At 37.9% G+C, this 13,937-nt stretch overlaps 1 protein-coding gene across 1 annotated transcript in view; it reads left to right on the plus strand.

Annotated features, from left to right (window-relative positions):
• The window catches only part of SOGA3 (SOGA family member 3), a 28,853-nt gene that overhangs the window by 10,700 nt on the left and 4,216 nt on the right, over positions 1–13,937 (plus strand). The window lies entirely within an intron of this gene.

Below are 13,937 nucleotides of genomic sequence, written 5' to 3' on the forward strand. Positions count from 1 at the left end.
TCCTATGATTTCCTCCCACCCTGTTATTTTAATTTATTGGTTGTACCAATAAATTAATTTATTGGTTGTACCAAAGTTATTTTCTTTTTGTTTTATTTTCTTTTGCCTTGCTTCTTCTTATGGGTCTCTGGATTGCAGTAAAGTGTAGTGGCAGTTTAATATTTTGCTTTTTGGGAGGGAACTATGTACCTCCAGGAAATTAACACAATAAATAGACTTCTTTATCTCTATCACCAGTGGTTTCTTTCTCCTTATCCTGGCTCTTCCCTGTCGCCCACTAGGCAGAACTGTGGTTCAGCTGTTCTTGTAGAATCATTGAAACATAGAACTGCTTGGGTTGGAAGGAACCTCAAGGATCATCAGGTTCCAACCCCTCTGTCATAGGCAGGGTTGCTCATATTCCTCTTCTTTTTATAGCTGAGGTGTTATCCACTTTTCTGTTGTTGCTACTGATATCAATGGAAAGATATTTGAAACACCAGAAAGACAGAAAGAAAAAAAAAAAAAAAAAAAAAAAAAAAAAAAGAAAGAAAAGGAAATTGTATTTAAGCCAGGAGCTCTTCTGCATGATACTGTTTTCCTGAAGCTGAAACACATAGATGATTCCCTTCCCTTTGACTAAGAATGGGAGCGCTGAGCCAGAATGGGAAAATGCATTACAATTCTACATATCAGAGTGGAGATGGGGTAGATAAAGGGTCAGAAATGTGTCCTCATACAGAGCTGGGGAGAATGGCCATCACTAATCATGATGTGTTTCAGCATAATTAGACAGGAATTTTCATTTTTGTATTTCACATAGACTGTTGTGTCTCAGTTACTTGGAGCAGGCTGTTTCTCAGTCAAGAACTTTTAGCATAGGATAGGGGATGCTGGAGGGTGGTTGAAGTGGTAAATTTTGAAGAAACACAAGTCTGAAGCAAAGCCAAATTGTTATGCACTTTGCAAGCATGCCATGACATGGGGAACCAATGAAACAATCCTGGTGAAGGATACTGATCCTTACAAATTAGAAATTTAGAATCTGTGAATAAACTAGGAAATTTTGAAGTGAAACAAGTATGAAAAACCCCAAAGCAATCTGAAGTAAATTAAAATTTTTCTGTGAAAAATACTTTTCCTTATTCTTCATTGAATGGAGGTTTCACGTGTTTTAAATATCATTGTCAGAAAGTTATGTTAATCTTCTCTCTGCTTGTGAGTCGCTTCCTATGGTTTTGTGGTTTTACAACCCTCTCTCATGTCAGTTCACCTATTACAATCAGTGGTGCTTCCTGCATAAGTAATTTCTGCTCAACATAAATAGGAATGAAGAGTCAAGACCTTTTGTCTCGATTCTTCAATTAATTGAATTAATGACAGAATTAATTTCCAAAGTCAATGAATTCACTTCATTTTACAACACAATAGCAGTGCTTACAATACGTATAACTGAATTCTGTGCTTTTTTTATTATCAAGTGTACTGCAAAAACACATACCTAATTTTATGCACTAGCTGGTAATATATCCCTTTCTTCATAAAATTATTTATTTATAGTTGCCATGGGAAATCTTTTATGATCAAAAATGTGAGACAGCAGAGAATGTTTAAGAGACTTGTTAAAATTTTGAAGGCAGAAGCAGCTTTTTTATCTGGTAGTCTCTAGAGCATGAGAAGAGCCAGTTTTCTCTGTATAGACTCTGTATTGTTTTAATAAATGTGTCATTGCAAACATGTCTGAAAGATAAATGCTAGCAGACATGTTTGTTTAGAGACAAATTTAGATTTATTCTCTGGGCATTTGAGTAAATGTAGAGTTGTATTTGTCCGTTAGTCCAGCAATACATCAGCAATTTCCTTACTTATTTTGAAGCTTTTTTTTTTGGAGGGGTGGGGAAAGATGCATTGCATTGTATGACAAATGAAAGTAGTTGTTGATGACAGAAGAAGCTTGCAAGTATCCAAGGTGTTGGAAGGTGTTTCAGCAAACTTTATGTTTTCTATTGGTACCTCTTACTTGGAGTCTTCCAACCTGCAGCTATTTCATTTAATAGTGTTATTCTTTCATATATAATTTTTGAGATGTAAAGTGTTGCTAATGACTTGCATTCCTTTACATGTCATTAATTTGTTTTTAGTTCTTACACTTATTTTAGATATGCATGAAGCAAAGGTAGTATTCGAACTGGAAACAATATTCCTTCTGACAAAAGTTTAATAATTCAAAATGTAGCAAGTGTTTATTGAAGCCTAATTAATTCTTGTAAAGCTTTTCATGAATAAATATGGGGAAAAAAATCATTCATTTATTGTAGCTATATAGGAAATGCTCAGATAACCATGCCTTAGACTGTTTACTGTGAGATAAATAAAATAGGTTGAGAGCATGACAGACGTACTGGACTTTACAAATCCTCATTGCATTGAAGAAACGCAGTGTTTTTCAGTTATCTATGTCTTTATGAATAGATACAAATTGGTCTGCTATTGCTCCAAGCAGGGCAGATGCAAGATAGTTCATTTCTTACAGCAAAATTACAGTGATGTCAGCAAGCTGTTGTTTTCTTCTTGTAAGCTTGGGTTATTAGCTCAGATAGAGAGATTTTGATAACCAAGGCTACGTGGTTTGAGCCAGAGATTTCTTGTTCCTATTTAATTCATAATGTAGGCAGAAGAGTTTGTCTTTCTGCATGCGTCTGTGTTTTCTCAGAGTGGAGCCTGCCTGTCGATCAGACTGTTCTGTACTTTGTATGAAAATGGAAGAAGGCAACATGATCTAGGAAGCTCAGCACAGGATTTACAAGGAGAAATCTAAATTCTTTTGCTGATTTTGATATATTATGCTGTGGGACTGCAGGAAAGTACATTTCTGCTTACTCTTACAATGTCTGTTTGCCCTGTTTATGTAATCTTTGGGCACAACTCAGATCTCCACGTACCTTTGAATGCTCAGGCTGAGCAGAAATCAAGGGAGTAACTGGAGATTTCACATCATCAACCAGCAAAACACAGAAACACACACATGCGCACAAAAACAAAACTGGAGATCTTTGAAAAGAACTGGCAAAGGATGATCTTGTTCCAGTATCAGCCTGTAAGTCTCTGATAAAAACCTCTTTCTAAGTCAACACATTGCACAAATCACATGGCTTCTTAGAGTTCTCTGAAAGAGGCTTCATCTATTTCCTCTTATTTATTAGACGATCTGTAGAAGATGCCCAGAACAGTGTTACCCATACTTCCTTGTCCTCTGATTCTTACTTTTAGCTCACAGCTGGCTCTTCACCCATAACAAGGCTATAGGCAACACATTTGAACTTTACATAGAGCAGAACCCTACTTCCTCACCTTCAGAGATTTATGGCTGCACTCCAGGCATGTGAAATATCCTGTCATGTCCCCTGTGTAATCCTAGCAAGGTCATAGCTCTGTGTCTGAACATGGATTTCTAGCTTATGTTTGTTTCCTATGCTGTGTGCATGTATATTACTGGACATAGATACTTAGTTGTGTTTCTTTGACAGGGAAAGTTTGAGTTTCCTCTATCATGCTGTTCTCTGATAACTTCTTAATTGTACCCCACGCTTCTGTTTCTGCTTTAGTCTCATTTGAAACAGCTAGTAAGAGAGGGAGTTGGGATGAGGTAAAGAACAAGAGATGAGATAGCAGTATGCCTGTTAATGTAGCTGATCAGCTTCATAGGGGTCAGTATGGGAAACTGGGATTCTTTGAAGAGTTGAAGTAATTTACTTACTTTTGGCACCACGTGGTAGTAGGGTAGGATTTAATAATTTTAATAAGCAAAATGCTTTAGTGATCCGGAATCTGTTGCTTCATGAAAACTCAGATTGCTTTGGTGAAAGAACACTAGTGTGATTACAAGTCCTTTTTTAGAAAAGATTAGAAACAAATCTATGTCTCTGTTTGTGTAGGAAAAGGGAAAAGGAATTCCTCTGTCTCCAAGCCCAGCTCAGCAATTCTCTAAGCACCGCATTCCGCAGACACAGAACGTCCATTTACTTCAAAACTGACAATGTGAAATCTTGTTGCATCTGGTATTTTGCATTAATATTTTGTTCCTTTTAACACTACTCAGCAGGGATGCTATTCATGATCTATGAACTTGTGATTCTGACTGCACTGCTCAGATCCCACTCTGATCAGCTCCACTGATTTCATAGTGAGCAGGATAAGAAGATTTTACTTAAGTTTAGTGTATGTGAAGAAAATAATGGATAAATATATCAATTGATGTTATAATAAAATCTATTTTAGGAGTTCTTTGAAAGTCTCACACCACAAGGAGGACAAAATGATGTGCAAATGCGAATGAGTTAACGCTTAAACCTCATAAAATTACATTTTAATTATGTATTAGCATTCAGCAATTCATGAGCTGTTTGCTTCAAAGAGAGTTTATCAAAACTGAAAATAATGGCCTAGTGGTCAATCATAAGCTCCAAAGCATATATAAAATACAATGAAAGAATTCAAAAGAACAAAGTTCCAAAGATATCTTACTGTGAAGAAAGATGCCTGGAAGAGTTTTTTGTGGTTTTTTTGAAGGGTCCTTGAAGCTGATGTGCTAATTTATGAATTCTTATTCAATTATCATAGAGCTTGCGAGGACATGCAAATGAAGTGGCTGATTTGCTTTTTAGTGAGCAACTAATAATAAATAGAACTAGTGACAAAGAGTGTATCTGGCATAAATTTAAAACAGAAGAGAATTTAGTCATAGAACAAAGTTGATTTTTGAGCAACTCTTTTTGAATCTGTAAACATACGACTATTGCTTTGGCTTGATGGAGGCAAGGGGGTTCCTTCCTTTACTTGGGATGTTACTTTAGTTGCCTTTTTTCCCCATGATGGATACGAGCAGCCTTCAATAAGCAAATTCACCTGTCAAGGTTACTACTGATTAAGTCTCCAGGTAAAGCTGGAATCCCTTTGTATTGAGCTAAATACGATAAATGAAAAGGGAAAAAGTCTCTTCTCAGACAAAACTAATCAGAATGGGAATGTAGAATAATAGATGTGCTTTCACCACATAGAATCCAAGTGATAGAGAAGGGATAGGAATCCCTACATCCTGGTCTCACTTCAACACCTGAGATCATTTTATTGTTTGGATCATGCTTCTCAAAATTGTTTATGCTGTAGATTTGCTTCCATTATATGACAACTATATTTGTAAAATAAATTGGGCTGAGGACTGACATGTGGTTGCCAGTTGTACCCCTTGGATGGTTTTGACATGGGTCAGCTGCCACTGCTTCAGGGTTTATTCATGGTTTGGATTCTAGCCTGGGGCAGAGCTCATTCTTGACTGACAGTTTGGATGCAGTCATGCTTGTTTGGTAAGAAGCTGTAGGAAGGTTTAGCCGTATTGTCATTTTAGCTGAAAACAGACTTAACTGTAGAGTGTCAGTCGGCATCAGTTAGAACAGTTCCTGACTCTCCTTTACTGGTCTGAAAACAAGGCACAGGGAAACATAGAACATCAAATCCAATCCAAGGCTGTTGTATGAATTCACTACAGCTGAGACTTACTGGAAAGGGGCAATCACCAGCAGTTACAATGCCAGCTGAAGTGGTATGCTCAGTTGTCGAAGCAATGAACAATGTGTAGTACCTGTGGGTCAGGTTGGTGGATAGTAACTGGTTTCCAGAGAAAATGGTTCCTGAGTGTGAACTTACTGATGAGCATGCTGGAAAATACACACCTCTGTTACTTCAGACCTTAGAATATGATTTCATTGAGATCTAAATTAGAAAGAAGGCCTTGTATCTCATTACCTAAATAGGCAGTGTTGCTGATGACATCAGTAATGGCCTCAAAGTACCATACCACATTAATAAATGGGGGAAAGTTTGGGAAAACCAGCATTGCTTGGTTTACGTTGTCATTTTCTAATCTTGAGTTGCTTACTATCGCTTGGAGTACAGGCATTTTCTGAGTACTGAACCAGAAGTCTTGATACCTGCTATAGTACAGAATCAATGTAAATCAAATGTCGTAATTATACTGGAAGTCTTACTAAGGCTTTGATGAATAAGAATAATAAATGATTTCTCCACTTTATGCCACTGTGTTCTGCTTAAGTACATCAATCCCTTCAAGAAACACCTATGTTTTCAATGTGCTGGGAAAATGTCAAAGCTGAGCTTGTTTCAGACTGAGGGGAAATGGCTGTTTTTGTTCAGTGTATATGCTCACTGTTGTCTTCAAGAGTTTTTTTTTCTCATAGTCTTATCTTGAGCTCTTTAGCAAATCTACATGAAACAATTTTAGTGTTCTTGCTAATGATAGTAAGTATGCAGTTAAAAAAATCTAGACGTTCTGTCACTGAGTAGATTTATTAGTTAGTCTGCACATAATGCATCTTTCAAGTATCTGTGTTCCTGATGGCTCTTTTGTACAGCTTCATGGCCCTGTGTGGTTTGTTCCAGTGTTAGGAGAGTAAGAAAAATCTAGCACCATGGAGGTAAGCACTGCTTTTGTGTTTTGGCTGAACTCAGCTGCCAGCATGAGAAATAATAACCTTGTCATGTCATAATACAGATGGTTGTTGTGAAGCATGTCGTGGGCCCTCAGGGAGTGATGTCAGTGTAGTTTCCAGCACAGAAACAGGTGAAAGAGACTGGCAAGACCTCAAATGGGAAAACAGAGTATAAATAAAACTTTCACAGAAATTGCTGCATTTACTATTCAATATATTACTCATTATTTTTTCATAGGAGATTAAGTTCATTAAACTGGACTTTCTCCTCATAAATATGTGTTGGCTGTGAACAATGACTGCGTTGTCGCTCAGAACAATCTTGGTCCTTCTCTTCCAAAGTTCTTGTCTTTAATTCCTTGAAGATTTCAAAACCCTCCAAGGTGTGGTACAGGGATGCCTCCTTTAATAGATTCTACTCTGACCAGGAGGATTGGGTTAGATGTCCAGCAGTAGCTTTAAGCCCCAACTATTCTTTTATTTGATATTTTTCTCTTCTGTGGCTTGTAATTATCAATAACAAGCAGAATCTAATTTCTCATTTTGCTGCAGAGCACACAGGCATAGAAAATATAATGTTCAGGGAGAAAGGAAATTGTTTTCAGATTGTTTTTGTTAAACAGGGAAGCTTTGGAGTCTGTGAAGCTGTTTTATTAGGCAAAACACAGCCAGTGAACAACAGGAGGTGAGATCCAGGTATCTACTTAATTAGGGCATTTTCCATGCTGCACTGATAGTGTTTCGTGCAACCTGTTTTCTGTTCAGTGTAGCTCTGTTTGTGTGCAGAGTGCAGAATGGCGTGTCTTGAGCCATCTTTCAAACTCTTACATTTTAGCTAAATGTTTATAACTATATTCTGTAGTGGGTGCTTATTAAGTACAGATGAGTCACTGGACAGAGAGAATACTTAGCTATAGGGTGTGCTGAGTGCTAGAATCAGCCAAACTCTGAGGAATTTATACACCAGGCTTCTTATCTCTATTCACTTGCTGCATTTTTTGTAACAACAAAAAAATGCGGTCTGCTGGCATTTTATGATCCAGTTCTCGATGTTCCATAGTTAGGAAATCCAAAGAGTGCATTTACTATTCTGAAGTAAAGGGCAGTGGCTTAACCTTTTAGATATGCATGTAAATTTTACTGAAGTGTTTGTTTCTGCTGAGGTGTTTTGACATATTATATGGTTTATTTATTTTTTTCCACAGCTAGTATAAACAATAGCACATATTGAGATATGTGGATAACAATTCTGTTTTGCTCTGTGTGATCCTATTTGTATGATTGTGTTAAATGAATTTGATTTTCTCAGCAATTCAGGTTAGGATAATAACCAAGCTCTTTGCTTAGGTCACAGATGAGTACTTGCACTTAGAATGTATTTGCCAGGCATCTGTTTCATCAGTGTTGTGTGTAATGAGAGGTTTCTGTGTCTCCGTAAAGCATGTCTGATGATGACATCAAAGTGGCCTAATTACCAAGTGTGTTCTATAATACAAGCTTGGCTGAATTATTTTAATTTTTACAGATGCTTGAATTTAGATCTTTGATTAAGTGACTCACTAGAAGCACCAGTAACAGTGCCCCAGAAAGAGTTCTGAACTGGAACATTGCCTTGATGATACACAGATGTAGATACACTTCAGAAGTTTATTTTCCTTATGGCGTGCTTTTCTGAGTAGTGTTGCTCAGTTCCCAGACCTTGGTAAAATTTCAAAGTTTCATTCCTACTATTGTGCTGAACTGAAGAGTCCAGCATCAATGCTTTGTTGTGGCTGGTTTTGTTGTTGTTTTTTTTTAATTAGCATGCTTAGGGTTGTTATTTAGCCATTTAAAAATTAAGATGTTAATCTAAGTCAGGAAGTTGTCTTTCCTCAAAGGGGAAAGATGAGAAGTACTAGGAAGTAGTTCATTTCACTACTCTGAAGGTGGATTGACTGTGGGGAATCAGTCATTTCTAGAGACTACACAGGGAACCTCAGTATTGAATCTACACTGTAGGGCTAAATTAAACTGTTTGGTCACCGGTTTCAGCACTAACACACTGTGCTCTCTCTGAAAAGTACAGGAGGATATAATATGATGAAAAAGCTCCATGGGCTATGTTTCCTTCAAGGCTGCACGTGGAGATCTGCTCCACATGGTGCCCACAGGCTGCAGGGGGGACAAGCCTACTCCACGTAAGCCTCTCCTGGGCTGCAAGGAACTGTTGCTTCAGTCTGGAGTACTTCCTGCCCTCCTTCTGTGCTGATCTTGGTGTCTGCAGGGCTGTTATTTCACATTTCTCACTCCTCTCCCCAAGCAATTTTTCTATTTCTTCAATCTGCTCTACCACATGCACAACCAGCACTGCTCATGGCAGCAGTGGGTCCCTTCTGCGACAGCTAGAGATTGCTCTGATCTGACATGGGGTAGTGGTGGGCTCTGCTCACAGAGACTACACCTGCAGCCCCCTCCTACCAAAACCTCACTGTATAAGTCTAATACAGTCACAAAATTAAGCCTGTACATCATTTCAACTGATTATCCTTTAAAACAGGTGCTATTTTGCTGTACCTAGTTTCACGAGTGATAATTCTTTTACACTGTTTATCATTTCTCCAAAGTTCATCTGCAGTCTTTATCCACTATTTATAGTTTTTTTTTCCAGGCAGCAGTGAAAATGTTAATTAGCGTAGGACAAAGAATTTTTCCCTCTGAGACCCTATTAGGACTGCTGTGTTGTTAATTTGCAGGTGATCCACTGGTTCAGTGACATTTATGATAAATGCAGAAAGGCTGGGTGTTTGCTCACGAAAGCTAGTTAAAAAAGCATCCCAGTGATCAAATATTTATATTGAGTTTGAAGATTGTCAAATTTCATTTCAGAATGTGATTTTCAGTCATAGCAAAAGGAAGTATTAAATAAGAGTCTTAAGGCAACTGCATACATAGAGATTTCAAGTCAGCCTAAGATCCACAGCCCCCTCACCTTGCAAGGAATAAGCATCTCCCTTAAAAATCTGAGCATGTTTCACCTAGGAGGAAGTTGTATAGGGACCAGTCACAGGTTTTCTGTGCCCTTTGTAGTCAGTGGAGTTGCTGGACCCTTTGCTTCTGCCAGTGCTGCTGTATTCTGCTACTTTTGCATGGTAGAAATAGTGGAAAAAGCACTGTGTGCATCCTCACAATCAAAAGACGTCAGACAGAGTGAGAAAGGTGAGCATGGGGGTGTCCAAACTGCTAAACTGCCTTCCTTCCAGTTTAGCTTCAAGCCCCTTGCGTTTTTTCCTAAATTAATTCATCTCAAACTTTTGCATCCTCTCAACTGACTCTAAAATTTGATTTTTATGTGAGATGTTGGAAGTGCTGTCTGAGGTGCACAGTCTAGAAAGAAGCTACAGAGCCCCTTTTCCTGTTGTGTGCTTACAAACCTAGTGCGTGTAATCTTGATGTAACCCTACCCTGTGAATCCAGCAAGAGCTACCTGTGCATATAACACAGCTCTTCTGTTTGAAGTAAGCTTAAGTGCAACTGGACAAACATGACCAGCTCATAACTTTGCAGAACTGACTTCTGTATACTTCTCCAGTGAGTGGTGTGAAGGGACAGACTGTGTGTGTAGATTCATTCCTTTTTTTCTATCTCATTACTTACCGTTTTCATAGTAGCCTTTATGTTGAGATGCAATAACCAGCCTTTGGTTGATATACAAGAATTTTTGTAACTAAGGCCATGAACTTTATCTGGTTGTTGGCATTTTTGTGTCCTTGTGACAGTTTATTTGTAATCTCCTCTAAGACATTCTTCTAATAAGACTGAAAAAAATCTACTTGTGATAATATGTGTGAGAAAGAAAACTCTGCTTAACTTAGGTAAAATTTTTAATATATTTAATTGATAACTTCTGTGCCCATGAGTGTGGTTTGTCATTATTGCTGTTGTTGTATGGTGGAGTTTTGAACTGTGTTGACAGGCTCTCTGTCACACTGACAATCCAAGATAATGACTATAATGACTGGTGTGCATTGTACTAGGTGCTGTGCAAACCCTAACAGAAAGGCCAACTCTTTTCTCCCAGATAACACAAATAAACAACAGCTTAGGCAAGCCCTGGACAATAGGTTTAACTGGCATCACTGTGCACCAAGGTACCTTATTCCAGTGTTTTCACTCCAAAGTATTTGTGGTGTTCTGAGATTAACTCTTGCATTTCATTATTAGAGAGAAGAGTGTAAGCTGCTTGTGATTGTGATTTCTGCATTTATAGTGAGGCCCAATTGGTTCAAATGGCAGAAGACAGCTTCGTCTTCAGAGAACTTGCTTCCACTATTTTCAGATATCCTGCTAGATGAAGTGTGCAGTCACAGAAAATGCAGGTTTTGCTGACTATTTGACATGATCACATAAAGAGCTTAGAAAAGGCAACTTTCATCTTTTTACCTGACTGTACTCGCTCAGTTCTCATAATTTGCTTTATCAATGTGTTTTTCCTTCAAAATATAAAGGCTTTCTCTAGGTAAAGTGCAAATGTATATGTAAGGATGTACAGGATGTAAGGATGGCCTTGGTTTTGCTCTGATTTTTGAAAGCTCTGTAGATCTATCATGGTGTTTAAGAGACAGCTAACTACAAGAGTGTGCGGTACAGCTGTGGTGACTTGCAGCTGTAGAGATTCAGAAGCTGCTCACCCTTTGCCTTGGCCTGTTCTGTGAGCAGGGATAATGGCTGGCAGGGCAACCTTGTGCATAAATCCCCTTATATGTTGACAGTTTCTCCTGTGTTTGCTTACATTGATTTTTAGATCATTTACCCTCACATCAGACTTGAAATTATCGACCAAGAAGTCTTGAAAAGCTGGTATGTTCTATTCAGCTTCCTTATTAATTGCAGAGAGATTTCCTGTAGTACAGGGTCAAGTAGTGATAAATGAGTTCACTTTAAAGCTTTGCTATTCAGTGCAGCATGATGCTGTCATGTCATTCAGCTGTGATTTTATAAAGTAGACTTCAAGTCTTTTTGTACTCTGAAGCATTCAGCATCATAGGTGGTTAGGACTGCACATTTGGATTGCAGTTTAAGGCTGGCAAGAGAAGGATTTTGCCATCTGGTCTGAAGAAGTGCTTAGCATCTCCAGCATCATCCAGCAATGTTGGATAAAGTCCAGTGAAGGTTGCTGGAGTATTGATACTCTTGAAAATCACAACGAAATTGCCCATTTTATGTGATCAGGTGTGTATACAGTGCATTGTCTGTGGTTTTATCTATACTGTGGAAATTTCCTGGCATTGCCAGAACATTAATGTTAACATGATGGGTACTCAAAACATTGAATGCTAGAAAAATTGGGTCAGACTGGTTGCAGAGGTATCCAGAGCTTATACAGCACAATCATACATGCCTCAGCTGCTGGTCCTATTATTCTAGCACTGCTGGAATATTTCATTACTACTTGAGCAATTTAGCAAAATCTCCATTGTAGAAACAGTATAATGTGCATTTTTTGCTTATTCTTTTGTCTTTTTCCTGAAGACGGTTGACTTGCTTTAAGATTATTAAAACCATAAAGCTCTCTAGAAAGCATTACAGATTAGATTGTGCAAATGCAGTCTTTATTTATTTATTTATTAAGATTCATAATCATTAAATGGACTGAACTGAATATAATTTAAGTTGCTCTCTGTTGCAAACTTTCAAAGCAATTCTAGAATTTGATGGGCAGACTTTTTTTGCTATACCGTGAGAAACAACAGAGGCAGCCTTCAGTGGCACTACAATATTCCTTGCAGTACGCTCTGACATGGAAAAAAGAGAATTATCCAAACAAGAGAATTGTATTAAAAGACTATCAAACATGAAGCTTTTTGAACAGACAGCATTTCTACATGAAGGTGGCTAAATTGGCCTTGTGTAACATTATTTAGGATATCAAAATAAACAGCATGTAGTTTCAGTTGTATCCAGTGGGAGAATGGGAGCCAATACCAGCTGGGCCGAATCTACTTACACAAATCATCCAGCTCATCGACTTGTATATCTTTGTCACTGCTCTCTGCTTTAAAATTGCATTGCTACACACCATCATTTTGTTGATGAATATAAGCTCTGAGCATGGGATTTTTTTAATTCAAGTATAGCGGAATAGAAAGTAGGGTCTTGCCTTTAAATAATCACAACCATTACTGAAGTTAAAAATGTATTACTCTGACTACAAAAGAAGAAAAGAACTTCAAAATAAAAAGCATTGAGAGAAAGGAGAAAAACAAGTGTTTTCATTTTCCCTCATTTGATGTAAAACTACAGTTGCTCTCTGAACTTTTCTCTTAATGTTTTTGTCAAAGAAAACTTTTTCATATGTCTCATATCCTGAAATGTTGTAGGATAGACATCAAGTTGTGTCTAAGCATTTTAGAGGCTCATTTTATTTGAAGACATGTTGGACTTGGCACTTCTGAAAGTCTATAAATTTGCCAATTCAAAAAGAAAAGCAGTAAAAAAACATTCCATTTGCACATACCAATTCTGCAGTGTGGTAACTAATGGGTGACCCTGGAGAAGAATAATTTTGTTTGTAGATTGAATCTCTATGTTGGCTTTGTTTTAAAAGGAAGAATCAATTTAACTATTTTTTGTGTATTTTATGGATTCGTCTGGAATCCTCTTATAGGTATCTGGCTGAGATTCTAATGATCTTTTATTTTATTGTTTTATTTATTGAGAGCACTCTGTGTATTTTCAAGAGACATGAAAGTTTCAGTTCTGGTTCCTGGTGGCTACACCTGTGAATTCTAGTTCTGATTCTGAAATTGAGGTTCTTTTAATTCTGGTATAACTATAGTGGATTAGATCAAAAACCTCATCACTTATGGTTTCTTAGATCTGTATGTGAATCAGTGCTGTGGTATCAAGTTTTCCTTTGGGGGGAGCAGTCCTCGGGGCGTAGTACTTGTAATGAGGCTAATATACAAAAGAAGAACAATTGGTACAAGCAGCAATGTACAGTAAACTTGTCCATTGTGTTTTGTTCCTTGAGGATTGTGAACAGATTTTAATTCCCACTAGGTGGAACTGCGTGACTTTTGGATATACTGCTGGATTTCCCCTGGCTGGCACAGGGAAATGCATGTTTCTCAGTACTCACTGGCACAAAGGCTGCTCTTACCAGAGAATAGTTTCAGAGGCAGGTAGTTATATCACTGCCTGCTGCAAGGGCTACGTTTCACTTGGGGAGCATAAAACCTGGGAACAGCTGCAAGCGGGTTGTTATGTATTAACGTATTTTCTCACTCACTTTCCTCTCTCCTGCTGTTTTCTTGATGATCTGTGTTGAGTGCTGACAGCGGGATTGCTGCAGTTTTTTTCCACTGCTACCACTTGCCCACCAATGAACTTTTCATTGTTAGTAGTTGTAAGAATTTTTTCTAGTAGGTTTTGAACCCAGTGCATCCTGCTCTAAGAGCAGGAATTTCTTTTCAC

Source organism: Coturnix japonica, chromosome 3, assembly GCF_001577835.2.
Source record: "Coturnix japonica isolate 7356 chromosome 3, Coturnix japonica 2.1, whole genome shotgun sequence".
NCBI lineage: Eukaryota > Metazoa > Chordata > Aves > Galliformes > Phasianidae > Coturnix > Coturnix japonica.